The sequence below is a fragment of the Lepidochelys olivacea genome, assembly GCF_965140295.1.
Source record: "Lepidochelys olivacea isolate rLepOli2 genome assembly, chromosome: 5".
Lineage (NCBI taxonomy): Eukaryota > Metazoa > Chordata > Testudines > Cheloniidae > Lepidochelys > Lepidochelys olivacea.
This window is the reverse complement of record NC_140415.1, coordinates 103,141,419-103,161,373: the sequence shown is the minus strand read 5'-3', so window position 1 is coordinate 103,161,373 and position 19,955 is coordinate 103,141,419.

Below are 19,955 nucleotides of genomic sequence, written 5' to 3'. Positions count from 1 at the left end.
CTAGTGAAGGAGAAACAGAGCTCAGGAACAGGTCTGCGGAGTTGGAAAATGAAGAAGGGGCACAGCGAGTGGTCACTGAAAGTGAGAGGGCAAGGAAGAAGAGAAGAGCAGCTAGTCCTATAGGAAAAGGGCAAGAGTTAATGGAGACTACACCATTCTTTTCCAGGAGCAGGAAAGAATCCACTGATTGTCCTTCATGTGGAACAAATGATACGGCTAGATTCTTGCTGGAATGTATCAAGGGAAACTATGCAAGGCTGGGGAAGACGCTTAAGGAAATCGAGGCTCAGGTGATCTTCAGTGGGATTCAGCCCGTTCCTAGAGAAGGGCAACAAAGGTGTCACAAGATTATGATGCTTAACAGATGGCTAAGGCAGCGGTGCTATAAGGAGGGCTTTGGGATGTATGGCCACTGGGAAGCATTCATGGACAGAGGACTGTTCTCTCAGGATGGACTTCATCTGAGTAAGGAGGAAAATAGACTTCTAGGATGGAGGAAGGCACAACTGATCAAGAGAGCTTTAAACTAGGAATCTGGGGGAGATGGTTGGGAGATGTTCAGGTAATCTCCATGCTGGATTTTAACATTGAGAGGAAAGAAAACGAAGTAAGAAAGGATACAGCCATGGGTAGGAGAATGGACATAAGGAGGAACGGTAATGTACATACCAGTCTAATAGGTGATACTGGCGGTAGAATGTCTTTGCCTAATCGGGTAAAGAATGTGAGTGAGGCCAAACAGCAAAAATTAAGATGTTTGTACACTAATGTGAGGAGCCTAGGTAATAAAATGGAGGAACTAGAGCTACTGGTGCAGGAAGTGAAACCAGATATAGGGATAACAGAAACATGGTGGAATAGTAGTCATGACTGGACTACAGCTATTGAAGGGTATGTGCTGTTTAGGAAAGACAGAAATAAAGGCAAAGGTGGTGGAGTAGCATTGTATATCAATGATGAGGTAGACTGTAAAGAAACAAGAAGGAATGGAATGGATATGACAGTCTGTCTGGGCAAAAATCACATTGGGGAAGAAAGCTACTAGGAACCTCCCCTGGGTTAGTGCTTGGGGTGTGCTATAGACTGCCGGGATCTGATTTGGATATGGATAGACCTCTTTAATGTTTTTAAATAAGTATATACTAATGGGAATTGTGTGATCGTGGGAGACTTTAACTTCCCAGATATAGACTGGAGGACAAGTGCTAGTAATAATAATAGGGCTCAGATCTTCCTGGATGCGATAGCTGATGGATTCCTTCACCAAGTAGCTGATGATCCAACAAGAGGGGATGCCATTTTAGATTTGCTTTTGGTGAATAGTGAGGACCTCATAGAAGAAATGGTAGTAGGGGACAACCTTGGTTTGAGCGATCATGAGCTAATTCAGTTCAAACTAGATGGAAGGATAAACAAAAATAGATTTGTGACTAGGGTTTTTGATTTCAAAAGAGCTAACTTTAAAAAATTAAGGAAATTAGTTAGGGAAGTGGATTGGACTGAAGAACTTGTGGATCTAAAGGCGGAGGAGGCCTGGAATTACTTCAAGTCAAAGTCGCAGAAACTATCAGAAGCCTGCATCCCAAGAAAGAAGGAAAAAATCAGATGCAAGAGTTGTAGACCAAGCTGGATGAGCAAGCACCTTAGAGAGGTGATTAAGAAAAAGCAGAAAGCCTATAAGAAATGGAAGATGGGAGGGATTAGCAAGGAAAGCTACCTTATTGAGGTCAGAACATGTAGCAATAAAGTGAGAGGGGCCAAAACCCATGTAGAGTTGGACCTTGCAAAGGGATTTAAAACCAATAATAAAAGGTTCTATAGCCATATAAATAAGAAGAAAACAAAGAAAGAAGAAGTGGGACTGCTAAACACTGAGGATGGAGTGGAGGTTAAGGATAATCTAGGCATGGCCCAATATCTAAACAAATACTTTGCCTCAGTCTTTAATAAGGTAATGAGGAGCTTAGGGATAATGGTAGGATGACAAATGGGAACGAGCATATGGAGGTAGATATTACCACATCTGAGGTAGAAGCCAAACTTGAACAGCTTAATGGGACTAAATTGGGGGGCCCAGATAATCTTCCTTCAAGAATATTAAAGGAACTGGCACATGAAATTGCAAGCCCATTAGCAAGAATTTTTAATGAATCTGTATACTCAGGGGTTGACCCGTATGACTGGAAAATTGCTAACATAGTTCCTATTTTTAAGAAGGGGGAAAAAAGTGATCCAGGTAACTACAGGCATGTTAGTTTGACATCTGTAGTATGCAACGTCTTGGAAAAAATTTTGAAGGAGAAAGTACTTAAGGACATTGAGGTCAATGGTAATTGGGACAAAATACAACATGGTTTTACAAAAGGTAGATCGTGTCAAACCAACCTGATCTCCTTCTTTGAGAAGGTAACAGATTTTTTAGACAAAGGAAACGCAGTGGATCTAATTTACCTTGATTTCAGTAAGGCATTTGATACAGTTCCACATAGGGAATTAGCTAAATTGGAAAAGATGGGGTTCAATATGAAAATTGAAAGGTGGATAAGGAATTGGTTAAAGGGGAGACTACAACGGGTCACACTGAAAGGTGAACTGTCAGGCTGGAAGGAGGTTACTAGTGGAGTTCCTCAGGGAACAGTTTTGGGACCAATCTTATTTAATCTTTTTATTACTGACCTTGGCACAAAAAGAGGGAATGTGCTAATAAAGTTTGCGGATGACATGAAGCTGGGAGGTATTGCCAATACAGAGAAGGACCGGGATATCATACAGGAAGATCTAGATGACCTTGTAAACTGGAGTAATTGTAATAGGATGAAATTTAATAGTGAGAAGTGCAAGGTCATGCATTTAGGGGTTAATAATAAGAATTTTAGTTATAAACCGGGGATGCATCACTTGGAAGTAACAGACGAGGAGAAGGACCTCAGAGTATTGGTTGATCACAGGATGACTATGAGCCGCCAATGTGATATGACCATGAAAAAAGCTAATATGGTCTTGGGATGCATCAGGCGAGGTATTTCCAGTAGAGATGAGGAGGTGTTAGTACTGTTATACAAGGCACTGGTGAGACCTCATCTGAAATATTGTGTGCAGTTCTGGTCTCCCATGTTTAAGAAAGATTAATTCAAACTGGAACAGGTACAGAGAAGGACTACTAGGGATAATCCGAGGAATGGAAAACCTGTCCTATGAAAGGAGACTCAAAGAGCTTGGCTTGTTTAGCCTAACCAAAAGAAGGCTGAGGGGAGATATGATTGCTCTCTATAAATATATCAGAGGGATAAATACCACGGAAGGAGAAGAATTATTTAAGTTCAGTACCAATGTGGACACAAGAACACATGGATATAAACTGGCCATCGGGAAGTTTAGACTTGAAATTAGATGAAGGTTTCTAACCATCAGAGGAGTGAAGTTCTGAAACAGCCTTCCAAGGGAAGCAGTGGGGGCAAAAGGCATATCTGGCTTCAAGACTAAGCTTGATAAGTTTATGGAAGGGATGATATGATGGGATAGCCTAATTTTGGCAATTAATTGATCTTCAACTATTAGCGGTAGATATGCCCAATGGCCTGAGATGGGATGTTAGATGCGGTGGGATCTGAGTTACTACAGAGAATTCTTTCCTGGGTGGCTGGCTGGTGAGTCTTGCCCACATGTTCAGAGTTTAGCTGATTGCCATATTTGGGGTTGGGAAGGAATTTTCCTCCAGGGCAGATTGGCAGAGGCCCTGGGGGTTTTTCGCCTTCCTCTGCAGCATGGGGCATGGGTCACTTGCTGGAGGATTCTCTGCACCTCAAAGTCTTTAAACCACAATTTGAGGACTTCAATAGCTCAGACAAAGGTTAGAGTTTGTTATAGGAGTGGGTGGGTGAGATTCTGTGGCCTGCGTAGTGCAGGAGGTCAGACTAGACAATCATAATGGTCGCTTCTGACCTTAGTCTATGATTCTATGAGACAGAATTGTTTGTGAGACAAGTGATTGAAGCTTACGTGTTGAGAGAAACAGTTCTAACCCTAGAGAAATGCCTCCAAATAGCAAGGGCAGTTGAACTGTCCAGGAAAAGGATAAAAACAGTGACAGCCATTAGTGACACAAAAGTACACAGTATTAAAGAAACCCAGGAAGCATAGACAGACTGACGAAGAATGCAGGCATCATGGTCCAATGTACATACTGTAGAAAGCAGCAGGGAAGCCAGAAAGAAAAATGCCCAGCCTATGGGCAGCAGTACACAAGGTGTGTGAAACAGAGCCACTTGATGACCTAAACCAACAGGTACCTCAAGAATTAAAAAGCAGTAGTACATTAAGTGGTTAAGAATGTCCAGATTTCCAATGAAAAGGAAGATGTCTGCGGGGTGACTTTAGCAGGACCAAAGACTCTTAATATACATGCACTTCCAAAGAAGGTTACCAGCTATTCAACTGCCATATTTGCAGTTATATTTTTGGATCAACCACCAATTCAAGTCCAGCTGGATTTCAGAGCCATCTGCAATGTAATCCCAGCAACTCTGATAAACAGCAATATTAGACTGGAAAAATGTGACCAAATGCTGGTGATGTACAATAAACGATTCTGTGGCCAGTGGGTAAATACAGGCTGTTGATAAGAAACCCATGAAACAAGAGACATTATTGTTTGGAGTTTATAGTAGTTGACATGCCAGAGTACCACCTACTGCTGGACAGCAGAGCAGTGCAAGCCATGGATATGATCGCAGTACAAAACCAGAATATCCTTGATGCGAGACAGGACGGAGAACAGTCACCATGGGCTCTGTCCAGCAGTCTAACAGAATATAAGAATATATTTCAAGGAGATAGACACCTTGAGGCCAAGCTGAAGTTAGAAATAAACGCCCATGTATAGCCTGTGAGACTTCTGAAACACAGAGTTCCGTTAGCCCTCTTTGAGCAATAGAAGAAGGAGCTGGCAAGCCTGCAAAGAGGTGGCATCGTTACATCTGTTGAAACTTGCACAGAGTGGATCAGCAGTGGTAAGAGAACCTTCAGTTAACTGAGGATCTCCAGTGAGCCAAAACCATTTAACAGAGCATCGAAAAGAAGTCTCTATCCTCTACCAGTGATTGAGGATATACTACCTCATCTATTCAGGGCAAAAGTATTTGTTCTTTGTGATGTCAAGGATGGGTTGGAGCATATTGAGCTCAATGAGCCATCCAGTCACTTGACAACACCTGCCATACCTTTTGGCAGGTACTGCTGGGTATGAGTACCTGTGGGCATTAACCCAGCCCCAGAGCTGTTCCGGTGTAAACTGAATTAGGCGCTAGAGCGACTCCCAGGTGTCAAGATTGTAGCTGATGACGTTCTTATTGTAGGAGATAAGATACCAAGGAAAAGGCAATCCAAGACCATGACACCAAGCTGTGACAACTTGTAAACAGTTGCCAGGAGTGGAAAATGCATCTAAATGCAGACACATTGAAGATGAGGTCAAACTGGACATCTGTTCACTTCTGAAAGACTACAGCCAGACCCTGAGAAACTGAGAGACAATAAGGAAATGCCCAGACTAAAGGCTGCAAAGGGAGTCCAGCGATTTATAGGGACAGATGACTATCTTTCCAGATTCTGCATATGCCTATGAGAAACCTGTGAACCCTGTGTATGCCTATCAGAAATCTTTGAGACAGTTAACACACAATGTTGCAGTGTGTAGATTGTCAGAAGAGCAGGCATTTGAAAGAGTAAAGGAAATCATAAACATGAGACCAGTCCTAAATTACTACTACCCTGCAGAGCAGCTACAACTATATTGTGATGCTTCAGAAGGAAGCCTAGGAGCAGCATTGATGCAAAGCCAGCAGCCCATAGCATTTGCTAGTAGACCCTCCAACAGACACAGAAAGGGGATTTTCTCAGAAAGAAAAGGAGCTACTGGCTGTGCTCTTTGGAATGATTCCATCAATTAACCTTTGAGCACAAGGTAGACCTGCAGTCTGATCATAAGACATTCGAAAGTATCATGAAGAAGTCACTGTTGGGTGCACCTGAGTGCAACACATGCTATTGAGGCTCCAGTGCCATGAGGTGAGGATAAGGTACAGCCCAGCAAAGTCATAGCTGAAGGCATATACACAGATGGCTCTGTGGAACACGAGAAAGTCTGTCAACGTGTTACAATACCTGTGCATCTCTCATGGGAGGCTCCAGGCAATCCAACAAAACACCGAACAGGATGGGGTGCTGCAGGCAGTAAAATGATTCAGACTTCTAGGGTTGGGTCAGATCAAAAGGAGAAAGTTCCCTCATCCGGTAGTAGGAGGTAATCTCCTGTGGATGAGTTGGATGTGTAAGAAATTATTTTATTTATGGGGAACCAAGCAGTAATCCCAGGAAATTTTAGAGCTGACCTCATGAGATGGATACATTCTTCACACCTGGGTGGAGGCATGTTTGAGATGATCCAGGAATGTATTTTCTGGCCAGGCATGAATGCCAACAGAGAGTATACCTGAAACAGTGTGAAGTGCATAAATGGTATAGTGGTCAACAGAAGGCAATTCTACAGCCTCATGAAATCCCAGCCCAATTCTGGGAAAAGATTTAGACAGACTCATTCACTTTTAATGAGAGGAACTCCTAAATTTGGGAATGGCAATATCTGATGCTTTTGCTAAACAGCATTTTTTTTTAGAGACTATTATAAATCTTCAGAGATAAAAATAACCATATGAAGGACTCATTGTATAAGTCTTGTAAAAGCCTGCAAAAACAGGAGAAAGAAATCAATTAGAATTACCATGGCAACAACCAACAATTTTACATGCAAGAAGGAAAGAAAATAAAACAAGGAAACAAAATAGAAAATGATTGAAATAATATGGGATTTTAAATAAACATGGTGGAGCAGAATCTCAAGAATGTGAGAGTCTGTCATTCATTTAAAATATAATTTCAGATGAGGCGAATGTTTTTCATTCTTATTGATGATGGGTGAAATCTAAAATATTATTGATAAAGTTTAACTGCGTATAAAAGGTTAAAAAGATTTTCAGGAAACTGAGGTCTGGCAAAGAAGAAACATAATATAAAATGAACCTAAATCCATCCTATCTATGTGACTGTGTCTCTGTTTTTGTTTTGTTGTTTTCTCCTTAAATAAGAGCACAGAAAAATTGAATTATGAAAAAGTATATACCATATTTTATACCAACAATTTGAGAGTCAATTTAATAATCTATGGAATGTTAACATACTGTAGAGCTTGAGTCTACATTCCCTGTCTACTCCAAACTCCCATTGGCTACAATGGGAGTTTGATATGCAGAGTTTGCCCTTTATATCAGAGGTTCTCAAACTGGGAGGGCACAGAATGTATTCGGTGGGGGAGGAGGGAAGAGGTTGCTGAGAATCTTTAGGGGAAAAACTTACTGCACACATTTTACCTACAGCAATGAATAACTAGAAAACATGATTCCTCCAGACATATCAGGTCCTCAGATGGCACTGTACATTTTGATGCATTTCTGTTAAGCTTGTATAGCATTATACGAAGTTGTTGCCATCTGTAGGTTAATCAGTTTGCTACGACAGCGTGTACATTTAATTGTAAGCATTGACCACAATCATGGTTTTGCTTTTGCTCTTATTACAATGGATAATTAGCTCATTTGTGCAATTTGTGGAATTTCTCTTCTCCAAAAAACAGGTGCACCCATCACACTAACAACGTGATGCCAGTAAGTAGTATCTCACATAAAATTTACATTGCTATATACTTGAATAGCTCTGTTTGAATCAATGCCTTACTGTTTTTAATATTTAATGAGTTGCATTTTTATTGGTAATATGTACTTGTGTGAGGAGAGTGGGGGGGCGCATAAACTGCTATAGACACAAAGAAGGGGGGCGTGATCAAATAAGTTTGAGAACCACTGCTTTATATATCAGTGACTCAACAAAATGATTAGAGGTCAAATTCTGCTCTCTGTTCAACCCTGCTGAAGTTTGTGGATTTGTACTGGTATGATTGAGATTAGAATTTGGTCCTTATTTTTACAGTGATCTTCAGCAATGTCTCCTTCTTTCCTTTTTGGCATTACTTTCTATGTGCCAGTGAGCCTACAGAAACTGGAGCTATTTTATACTCTGATTTCAGAATGAGAGAAAAGCAGAATCACCAGCAAAGCTCAAGTTCTTAAAATGATACTCTTTAGTAAGAGAGAAGAGAAAATGGTAAGGATGAACAAATAGAGGAGGGCATTAAGGATGGGAAGAGAGCTCTGCTGCAGAAATAGAATGGATGAGGAATGTGAGATGTTGCATCACATGTAACAGGCATAACATTAATCTCTTGTGTTCAAAGTTTGTGAAGATGGAATTTTCTCACCCACATGCTCATACGATTGCCCTTCAGTCATGCAGTAAGAGATTTTTGGGGCCTTGAAGGTCAGTTTCCTAGTTGGAACAGAAATTGGTGACACAGCATTAGGTATTTTCTTAATATAGTTTGTGTATTTACAAAATGTACACAAGTTCTATTTCCTTCAATAGAGGAGGTAATGGGCAACTCCTTCCTTCAGAAACCTTGGGCAACATGCCATTACTCTGTCCCCAGAAGCAGCTGTCTTGCCTTTCTCTCTCTGTCTCTTTCCATGATCTTACACTGAATCATAAAGCCTACCTGACTGCTTACCACATAGCTCTTTCTCCTTGCCCCTGCATTTTACACCTAGGAAATGACTAGCCCAAAACTGTTCATCTTGGGCCTTTCGTGCTCACCTTATAAGTGCTGCCACACCTTTATTATAAAGATGTCAGCAATGTTGTCCATTTTCAAGAGCAGTAGCAGCATTGCTGTGCTGTGACAATGGGAGAACAGGTATTGTATGTATTTGTGACTTCCAAGCTTGATATTTGCCATTATCAGTGTAAAACCACCATTTTTTTAAAAACATGGCAGCCTGTCTATTTAGCAATACAGGTCACCAAGAGCAAGTCAGGCTGGTACCTCCCTCTCTTCACAGGCTATTCATTGAATCCTGGATCAAATCCAAGGTTTCAGTACTCTCTTCGAAGCTTGCCACGGGACTAGTCCAAGTTACCAGAAGGATTATGTTGCCCTATGAGATCATGACTTCCTGTAACCGGGCACAGACTCACTGGCAGCGCCTCCTGCTGGTCATCCTTGGGAATTAGCTTTCCAGCCTCTGGAGCACCCTCTTCAGGCTGGTGTCTCGCCTTGCTGCTGGCTCCTGTGTCCCTTCCAGGACCCCGGTGCCCCTTTCACTGGGTGCTGCCCCCTGGAAGTACCCCACAGCTCTGGGTCTTCCCCTCCCAGGGGAACCCCCCACCCATTATCCGTACCTCACCTCAGTCGTAGGCTCCTGCCAGTCACCAGCTAGCCCTTGCGCCCTGGGGCAGACTGCAGTATGAGCCACTCATCACAGGCAAGGTTGGGTTTGGACCTGCTGCCTCTGTCTAACCTTGGGCTGCCCCCTGCAACCCCAGTACCTGTTGGGCCTAATGCTAGGCCGCAGCCTGGGACTTTCCTGGCTGGAGCTCCCCAGCTCCTCAGGCCCTTCCCCAGCCCTGCTCCAATCTAGGTACTCTGCTTAGGTCCCTGCAGCCAGGTCCCTCCCTCTCAGAAACTAGAGAGAGTGTCTCTTCTGCTCCTGGCTTCCCTGGCTTTTATAAGGCCCACTGGGTCTGTTTGGGGCATGTCCCCCAGCTGTGGCTGCTCTGCCAATCAGCCCAGCTCTTCCCCTGCCCCAGCCCTCTCCCAAGGCTATCTTAAACCCCTCTGGGCCCGAGCGGGTATCCACCCCGCTACACTTCCCATGACATCTGTGTTCCAGTGGAACTGTCAACCTCAAGAGTGAAACCCATGTGTAGGGTATGGAGGTTTCTCAGAAACCGGTCCAAGATGCTGGAACTTGCTCTAGGAAAGATCAGGATGATCAAGAACCTCAGTTCTTTCAAAGCAAAATACAAACCTTGATTCTTTGAACTATCGTCCTACAAGAATACTACACACACAGTACAAGTCCAGTTCCTGCTCCCCGGAAGAAAGAATATTAACCCACTTTAGAGTCTTGATTTATTTTCTTTTGGATTCCACCAGTGGTGAAATCTAACTCAAGAATTAAGAATAACTCAATGTTTATCAATTCAGTTTAAAACTTAAGATAGTAAAATAAACTCAATTAAATCAATACAAGTGTAGTTTGATTATATAATAAAGTTTTACTTCAACCTAGTCTTATTAAAGATGTTTCTCGGTTTAGGCCTTTTTACTTGCATGTGGCTCATCCTTGAAACCTCAATAATAAATCTTAGAGTGGGGAAGAAAACAAGAAGGGACTAATTGTAATAAATTCAATTAAAAATTTCCCTAAATAAGCTGCCAATTTTAACAAATACTAAGCTCATGATTAAAATCCATTTTTTTCTGTAAAGATGAAACAGGTAGTTTTTCCTGTCATCTGGGTTCAAATAAATTTCTCCTCTCAGTGCAGTCTAGATACCCATCGTTGTTTTCTGAACAGTTATCTCTGGCTAGTCTTTTGAACAATGCACAGTCTTGGGCTAACAGAACCTTCTCTTGTACAATTTAGGTGACAAATGCTTCGGACTATACAGGGTTCTGAGCAGATGAAGAGCTAAATCTACTTTGAACTCCACTGCAGACAATGTTTTGCACATCTAAATCACTTTGTTCAACATAAGAGCATGACAGATATTCATAATAAAAATTAGATAGACTAACAGCTGGGAGATGTGATTCATCTGTTTTCTGGGTAGGTCACCAGTTGCAAGGAAAGCTCAAGATTCATCCACAGCTAACCAAGAACTTGTCAGAAGTTCTCCAAAAAGGCAAAGTAAGACATAGAGTAGGAGTACATTCCTCCACCAAAGAAAACATTTTTATTTTGTGCTCTGAAGGCTATGAGGCTTGTAAGGTGGTGTTCCAAGGTATAAGTATTTCTATGTTGGTGAAAACCTCTGTTTTCCCATTGGGTTTAGCGGCAGCATAAAAACAATCTTGCTGCAGAGTTGGAGAAAATAGAAGTAAACAGGGCTGGCTCCAGTGTTTTTGCCGCCCCAAGCCCCCCCTCCCCCCCCAAAAAAAATCTTGCCGCCGAACGGGGAGGCAGAATCCTGCCCACCGAACACGGAGGTAGAGTGATGGTGCGGCCGCTGAATTGCTGCTGGCGACCGAAGAAGAGTTGCGTCCCCGCCGCCGAATTGCTGCCGAGTGCAAAACGCGCTGTGACGGAGTGGCCGCTGAATTGCCGCCGCCACCGAGGGTGGATTGCTGCCAGAGCCCGATGTCCTGCTGCCTCTTTACATTTGCCGCCCCAGGCACCTGCTTGTTTCGCTGGTGCCTGGAGCTGGCCCTGGAAGTACAGCAAAGTTGAGGCAGTAACCCAAAGAAAAAAGAGAGCAGAAGCTATCTAAGAAAAGTCTGAGCATCAGAGGGGAATGACTAGTATTTACACCACTTGAGAGAAGTTCTAGAAACTGAGGAAAGGGGATACACAACAGCCAGGGCAGTAACTGAAGAATAGGTAGCTAGTAAACCAGCAAACCACTGGATTCTAAGGGAGGTTTTAGAGCCAAAAAGTCTAAATAAGGACAATGGAATTAAGAAAATAAAGCACCAAAGGGAGAAAAATCTCCTAAGGAGGTGAATGTTTGGCACAGGCTAAAGTTAGAGGAAATTACAGAACCTGGAGAGAGCAAAAGTAGACCAAGTAGAAGTCAAAATAAGGTGAGAGGCACAGTCAAGAAAAATAATATAGATCGTCCAAAAAGATAATAGAGGAATGTTGTGGTTAGGGTTGCTACTTTCAACAGTTTTGAAAATGAAACGCAGGATAATTAGCTTTTACATTAAGTTATAGGCAATCTGTACAAAATTTTCTTAACCTTACATTGCCTTGAGAAATTATTTATTGGGTAGCTGTGACTCAAGGACCCCTTGATGCCAGCTGACAGAGGGCACAGAGGTACCAGGGATCCCGTGTGTTCACCAAAAGGCGTCACGTGAGGTCTCTAATACAAGCCTGTGCCACACTGGTTATGTAAGGAGTTATGTATATACACTGAAAATTATATTCTTAAAGTCTGTGCCTAGGGACTGGTCATCAACAAAGGTGAAAAATGTTTTCTTTCAGGCCAAAAACATTGATCCATCTGTCTGTTTACATGTAAATTAAGGATTGTATGGGTCACAGTGGGCCTCCGTTCACCAGTCTGAGCTAAATGCTAACGAAGGATTGTGAAATCTTGAAAGAGAGAAAAGTAACAGGAAGGGGTAAACAGCAGGGGGCCCTATCTCAGGGTGCGTATCAAAGGCACGTGTTGGCATATTTTGAGGTGCAAAGACATATCCTGGCATGCTTTACCTAGGAAGTAAATGGACAGCAAGTTGCTTCATGAACAAAAGGTTCTCAGCCAGACTTGGTTGAAAATGCTGGAGAGAACTTCTGGTGAGATAAGCTTCTTTAGACAGGAGGATAATTTGCTAGTTACATTTAGTATCTAGAAAGCAAGTTATGATTTTGTTTTATATGTAACCATTTGTTTCCAATATTCTTACTCACTATCGCTTGAATCTCTGTTCTTTGATAATAAACTTATTCTTGTTTGCACTATCACTATAAATATATCTAATTGCTGTGTGTTCAGTAGAGGTGTGTTCTGAGGTATAACTAGCAAGCTGTGGAGTACTGTTCCTTTGGGAACAGCAGACCTGGTAATTCTGTGAGTGTTCAGTGGCTAAGGGGCTGGACTATGGGGAATGCTATGGGGAATGCTTGGCAGATCTGGGGGTTGGGGTGTGCTTATCACTACTTGTACAGAGGCATCCAGGACTGCAGCAGCCTGGAAGTCAGTGCTTGTGTTCCCAGAGGCTGGTGATTTCAGGGAAGAGAGTCGAGGCTGGGGGAAGGAAAGAGACTGAAAGAGAGGCTAGATGCAGGGGACTAAGCAAGCCTGTGCAGGATTAGAGCAATCAGAAGAGAGTCCAAGGAGGTGAGCAACAGGTTGCTAATTAATCACAGAGAGGGAACAAATATTAAAGGTAAAGAGGCCTAGACAGAGGACAAAAGTAATGCTGTGTGGCAACCCGCATTGGGAGTGTAAGGGAGACTCTTAATAGTCTCCTACCATTTTCTCTGAGAAGTTAGGGACTTTAGGGCTTTGCTTTTTTCCACCAGAAGCCCCATGCAGTACACAGACAACTTCACATGCTAAATCTGTTGTTTATGCCACATAATATTTACAACACAGTTGTTGGTGCTAAGAGAGTCTGTTTAATCCTTTTACAATCAAAGCAGTAGTGAGTGAAAAATGATAGTATTTCTGGTTTGTCATACACAGTGTATGTCATTAGAAACTGCATGTTAATGCAGAATAGCAATCTACTGTAAATAAGCAGTATGTCTTAGAGGGACCAGTCAAGGCTTTGCCATCAATGCTGCTATCTACAGAAAGAGGCACACAAGGGGCAAATTCCAGTGGCGTAAAGGCCTTGGCTGGCCCTTTGAACAGGAGTGAATTTCACCCGAGGTGAATGCATTCATAAAAGCCTTATTAAAGTATGGGATTTTCACCTGAAGAGTTTCTGGGAAAGAAAGATATGTATTTTTAACTCAATATGGCACATCTAGTTGTTTTGTTTTTGTTTATAAATTATCAGTATTTTAACTTAAAATTTTTAAAACTATACTGAAATGAATGCAAAACCAAATGTAATATACAACTGAAAGAATGCAAGGATTGTTCATTCATATTGGTTTCTGTAATAGGTATTTCACAGTGGTCTGTGTGCGCCAAGGAAAGTGTTCTTCCAATGAGTCTCAGCCAAGATTAGCTCTTAAACTAGGAATCTAGCAATGGCTAGATCAGCTAGGGTTAGGACAGCTTTGCGCTACAGCTAAAGATCTGGCCTAAAGTTTTGCAAATTTTCTAAAGTACAGCAGAGTATCAATAGGGACTGACAGTAACGGAGTGTCAGGGTTTTGCTAATTAACTAATCTAAGCCAGTCTATTAATAACATCTGCCACTTATACTTTTTAAATTGTGTTCTCCTTTAGTTATTTGTACTTGAAAACTCCGTCCCTGGTCTGAGAGCAAAGCCTGTAGTTACCATTGCATACCTGTCAAGTGGCCCTTGTCGGCTTTTCAGTAGATATTTTCTCACCTTTCCTGTTGAGTCTGCGAGGTTCCTCCTATGAACTTCAGAGAACGTCTTTCTAAAATCTTTAAGATTACAAAACCTCTGGTTTCTCGGAAGCAGAAATCTGTTTGATCCAATGGACAAAACACGTAACTGTACAAATATTTCACTCTTATTCCTGCCCTCTTTCTGTTAAACATAGGTTCCTTGGACCTCAAGAACAGAAAAGACAGAGAAACAAGTCAATGGGAGGAGAAAGGAGTAATGAAGGGGTTATATTATAAGTAGACCATTCAAAAAGAGTTCCACTGATTGCAATTTTATGTAAGTAAGGGTTACAGAAGTAGGTCCAATAGCTGGAAGTGAGAACCATATATGTTTATCTACAAAAACTTAGTTACTGTTGGCTCAAGTGCATTTCCTATCCAGTCAATCAGTAGAAATCAGGCCATCACTAGTTACGGCTGTATTAATATTCAGATCAACTTAGTCCACTTATCTTCCCACCCAAACATCACAGCACCAACACCCACTCACAGATTCTTCACCTCCACAACAAACTTCCCTTCACTTCTCACGTACTGCCTCTCATGCTGCACACTTGCAGTTCCTCAAGCAGACAGCAGTAGCCCCACCCCCACCCCTTTGTGAGCTGCTCCAATTCAAGTCTTGCACACATGGCACTAAAAGTTTACCTGGTAGTTATTTATTTATTTCTAGAAACCAGGGGCAGATTCTGATCCTCTTGAAGTCAATGGAAATTTTGCCATTCATTTCAATGTGACTAGGATTCAGCCCCAGTCTTTGTGTATCCTCTCGAGAAATGTATGCATATAATCTGAAGCTCTAAATTCAGTGGTGTTGTACTAAGAATAAATTCTACAGCTCCTTAGCCTCTGGGAAAATTCCTTTGTAAGAGACAGTATGCTGGGTGATGACTAGCTTCTAATGAAAAATATATGAGCATTTACAACGTAGACTGCTATAAAGTAAACCCAAAGTTTTATGCCTACGTCTAGTCAAATGGAAAGCAAAATGTAAACAAATTCCATCCTCAGAGAAATATAGAAAACTCCCAATGAAGTTAATAGGAATTGAAGGTGAGTCTCTCAATGAAGAATTAGGCACAAATAAGAATAATGCACACCATTTTATCCTAATACACTATTCTTTACCGCAGAACAGTAAACAGAAGGGCAAATGCTGCATTCATGCCACCACGACATATAAGTCTTGACATATAACAATGTTACACAGTAGGAAATAGTTGTGACTACAGATTGAGTGCTTTAGAAGCAGCTAAGATGAAGAGAAAGGGGTCAGAAATTTAAAGAAATAGCACTTTACCTGACTCATTTGTGGTATTAGTGCAACACTGCTTCTGTATCTGCATGCATTAGGAAATTAAATAAAATCTACACTATAGACTAAGAGATGGAAAGGTCCATGCTCTTGAAAATGCAGGATTCTTCTCTGCTATACATTTCCCACTGCTTTATCTGGTTTTAAATGTCTGAAGTAATGGAGCTTCCTAGGATTGCTTTGAATTCTTCTGTGGAGAGTTGAACTTCACTAGCTTCCTCAGAGGTGAATGGGTGACTTGACACAACTTTCTGACTCTGGATACAACAAGGCACTATTTAAAATCAAACTCTTAGGTCAGTAACAGTATAGGAATGTATGGTATAAAGGTGCTATTTTTAGAAAGTGCACTATTCCCAGAGAGTTGTGTTTTTAACAATTCATGAATCTGAACTAATTACTTAGATGTTTTAGCCACCACAAACACATACACACTGTTTAAACCAACTAGTGCAATTTCAGCTTTAAAGCTGGTGCGGATCTGATTCTGATCAATATTTTGAAAACTGCACTTCCACTGAGAAATAATACTAGAAACCACTGCCATGTGACTTATTTATGCATTTCATTCTTTCAGAGCAGGCAGACATAGAGTCGGCAGGTGGAGCTGCGATTCCCTCAGCAGGGCTGATATAAGTTTCTATGCTGAAAGATCATTCAGTTACATGTGCTCACTCTGACAGCCCATTCTAACTCCCCAGCCAGCAGAAGGTCATAATAAAACATGAACATTCAATAATGCAGTTGTTACATCATGTTGTAAGTGCACAAGCCAGGAGAAGAAGAAAACACAGAATTGACAGTGTTTGTCCGCACAAGCTGCTTTTACTTTTTTTAAATTAGAGACAAATGGTACTATTTTAAAGTGATATACATGATTCTAGGGCATCTTACATAGTGCAGGGCTGTGCCATATTACTCATGCATGGACTAAAAAGGGTACACTGATGTAAACACATTTTTCCATCATCTTCAACATTAACATATGTGAAGTACATCTTTATGGATGTGAATGACTTCATAAAGTGCTATTTATTTTTTTCATATAACATATAACAGCAGTCCCTCTAGATACTACTACTATTTAGTTAAATCAGGGGATCATGACCCCAGGTGTCACATGGTAGCAACTATGCTGTCTTTCCCATATTTTTTGAAATGGGTGTGGGTCCTAATTAGCTCCTGGCTAAATGGGAAGAGGGTCCTGGTATGGAAAACTTTTAGGACCACTGACCTAAGGTAAAGGAAGTAAACAAGATAAACATTTACAAAGTGCAAGTGGTACACTGCTATACATTTCTTTGTGACTATCAAACCTTTCTTTATTTTATTGCCTTGTTTAACTATCCCAAGAAAGGTTTCAGAGTAGCCGCCGTGTTAGTCTGTATTCGCAAAAAGAAAAGGAAAGCATAAAAGAAAAGAAAGCATAAGAAAGCATCGGATGCCGATGAAGTGAGCTGTAGCTCACGAAAGCTCATGCTCAAATAAATTGGTTAGTCTCTAAGGTGCCACAAGTACTCCTTTTCTTTTATCCCAAGAAAGCTTCTCTTACTTTGCAAATGTTTCATTTTAGTACTCAATCCATGCCAAAGTAATAATGATTCAGTTGCTTTCACGTGACAGGCAAAACACCCTGTTGTTTAGATTTGCTATAGGTGTAGTGGCCATTTTAATTAAAATCAATAAATAATTAACCCTGACTTGATTTTCTGTGTACTGTAGCAGAACAAGTACACTTGGGTTTTTGTGAGGCAAGTAGAAAGTAACGCTGGTCTCATTCTGAATATTTTATATGTCCTTTTCCCTTCTCCCCCACAATGTTTCTTCTCCTTCCCCAGTACTACTTTAAAAAACAGCAACTCAGAAAGGTAGATTACCAGTTTGTTCTTTCGGTGCTGTTCTAGTAGTAGTGCCAACCCCAAGCGTTCAAGCAGCTTGAGTGAAGCCGCCAGAATCATGAGATTGGCTTAAAAAGATTTTTTTTAAATATTACGTTTTTGTTTCTTTTTATTTTCCCCTTGAGTTTTGAGGGGTCATGTTTTCAAGCTTTTCTCTGCAACCACAAATTCCAGACGTTTTTGTAAATGAAAGCTGAGATAATCACATGACTCCATGTGCTGGAACTTCACCGAGAACCCCAAATATCATGAGACTCATGATAAAATCATGACAGCTGGTAACATTGTTACATCTTCACAGCTGCTCCCTGAATCGGCCTTTCTCGATGTAGCACTGAGCAGAGTTCTTTATTTCAGAGACAATATGATATCCCAACGGCAGACACTGGGGCCGATGGTGTTTAGCACTGGCAGAACTGTAGGAAAATGTTAGGTAAGATTTTTTTGTATTAAAACATAGTTGAGTCAGCTAGTCACAGTCTGAACAACTCTGGATTAAGTCCATAGAAATGAGAAATCTGGTCACTCCCATGATCAGGGGTGCAGAGTGGCCCATTATGGCCAGGATGAGTGGAAATATGCTTAGAATGCCATTTTAATTTACTATACTGGATATACACGTAATTCCTTTTATCTGAAACCTGCTAGTACCTTATTTATTCTACCATTTCTAAAGAAGCAATTAGAAGCTGGGTGATCAAATACATTTCTTATAAGGACCTGGCACACACAATCATGTGACAACAGATGGTATCTGAAAGCCTTTGTGAGAAGTATGGCCAATGTTAAATAGACTGTGAATATGCAAGGTTGAACATATATTCTTAGAGTACCATTCATCTGCTCAGGCATCTGAAACATGGTAAACAAAATTCAGTTTATTTTGGTATAATGCATGTTAATGTGGAGAGCCATACAAAAGACATGGAACACTCAGTCCATACTGCTGGCTACTGCACAGCAACGCACACAAAGCAAGGTTAATGATGTTAGCCCCAGAGGGGGACTGACTCCAGTCACGCACTAGAACGTTGGAATTCATCAAATTAGTGGACAAAAACTAAAAGCAGCATATGTGTTCAGAGCAGGAACAGAGACTCAAAAAAATCTAGTGTAGGAAAAACCAGAAGGTGTAGTATAGATCAGAAGATCCCCACTTTGCAGGGGAGATGGCAGTAGCCCTGCAGTCAACAGCAGGGGAAGACAGGTGAGCAATGCACTTGTGCTAATGTACTATATATTGTCCTAGCTACGGAGTATTAGCCCTAGATTTCCTTGTCTCCCTGATCATAGCAAGTTTTGGCTCTTGGTATTAAGATGATAGAAAGTGTGTAAGGCAGCACACTAATGAGAATTACCATTAAACAATGTAGAGGTTGGCAGCAATCAACAACAATCAGCTCAGAAGCAGAAAGAGCAAAGGCAAAAAGTCAGAAAAGCAGCTTTTCTGGAGCGGATTTGTTTTGGTTGCTTTCAGCATCAGGCGAGGCCAAGTATAATGTATGTTTAACAAACGTGATGCACTGTCAGCTAATATGATCCACTCTCTTGTTAAGACTTCTGGGTTGATTTCAATCATTTTTTTCTTTTCATTCGAAAAACATTCTAAAGACATCTTATGGGAAATGACTGTGAAAACAATGAGCCCAATCTTTGAGCTTGGTTTTTCTGCTCCACACACTATTGGTGAAATTTCTAAATGTTCGCACAGCCCAAGTAGCCTGTTGCATACTCCAAATGGAGCCCAGCACATGTGTAGGCATTCTGCAGCTTTTCAGAACTGGTTTGCAGATGTACTGTTCTCTGAGTGCTCTGGATGCTAAGCCCTTCAAGATGGCAGTGTCAGGGCCTGGAGAGGAGCTGAGCACTCAAATGACCTTTTCAAAAGCATTCAGCAGCCCAAACATTCTGCCAGGTGCTCCTAAGTTAGTTATGCCTGGTGCCTGGTTCAGACAGGAGGCACAGTTAAACCACTCATGCACCAGCAATACCCATTGATTGCTCTGCATGTCACACACAGGAAACAAACAGCCAGCTGATTTGAAAAACTCAAACACATAATAGAAAAAGATGAGAGGGTGATTCAGACAACTAGAAAAAGGCTCAGGGAGAGCAAATAGTAGCTTAGGGAGCTAGAATCAATTATTGCAGGCCTTCGGAGTCCATGACTTGCAAACATGGTTTTAATGTGCTTGACTTCAGCTGATATTATGGTAACTGCAAGTATCACTCTTTCTGAATAGTTTCTAAAACAGTCTGTCAGGTAGTACACGTGAATGGGGGGCAAGCATCATGTGTTGCGTCACCAAACGTATGGGATGAGATAGGAGGAGGGAATAGCTAAGGATGGAAAAACATTACAAGCTGTAGGTAGTGGATGGAGGAATCAACACTTCTGATCTGTGGATTCCCAATATACAATGAGCTTTCAGCAATTTTAGGCATACTTATGAAAGATTAAAAAATAGGAGTTCCCACATTGATTGGAAGCCAGTGTTGGAAAGGATATATGAAGGGCGGACACTCTGGA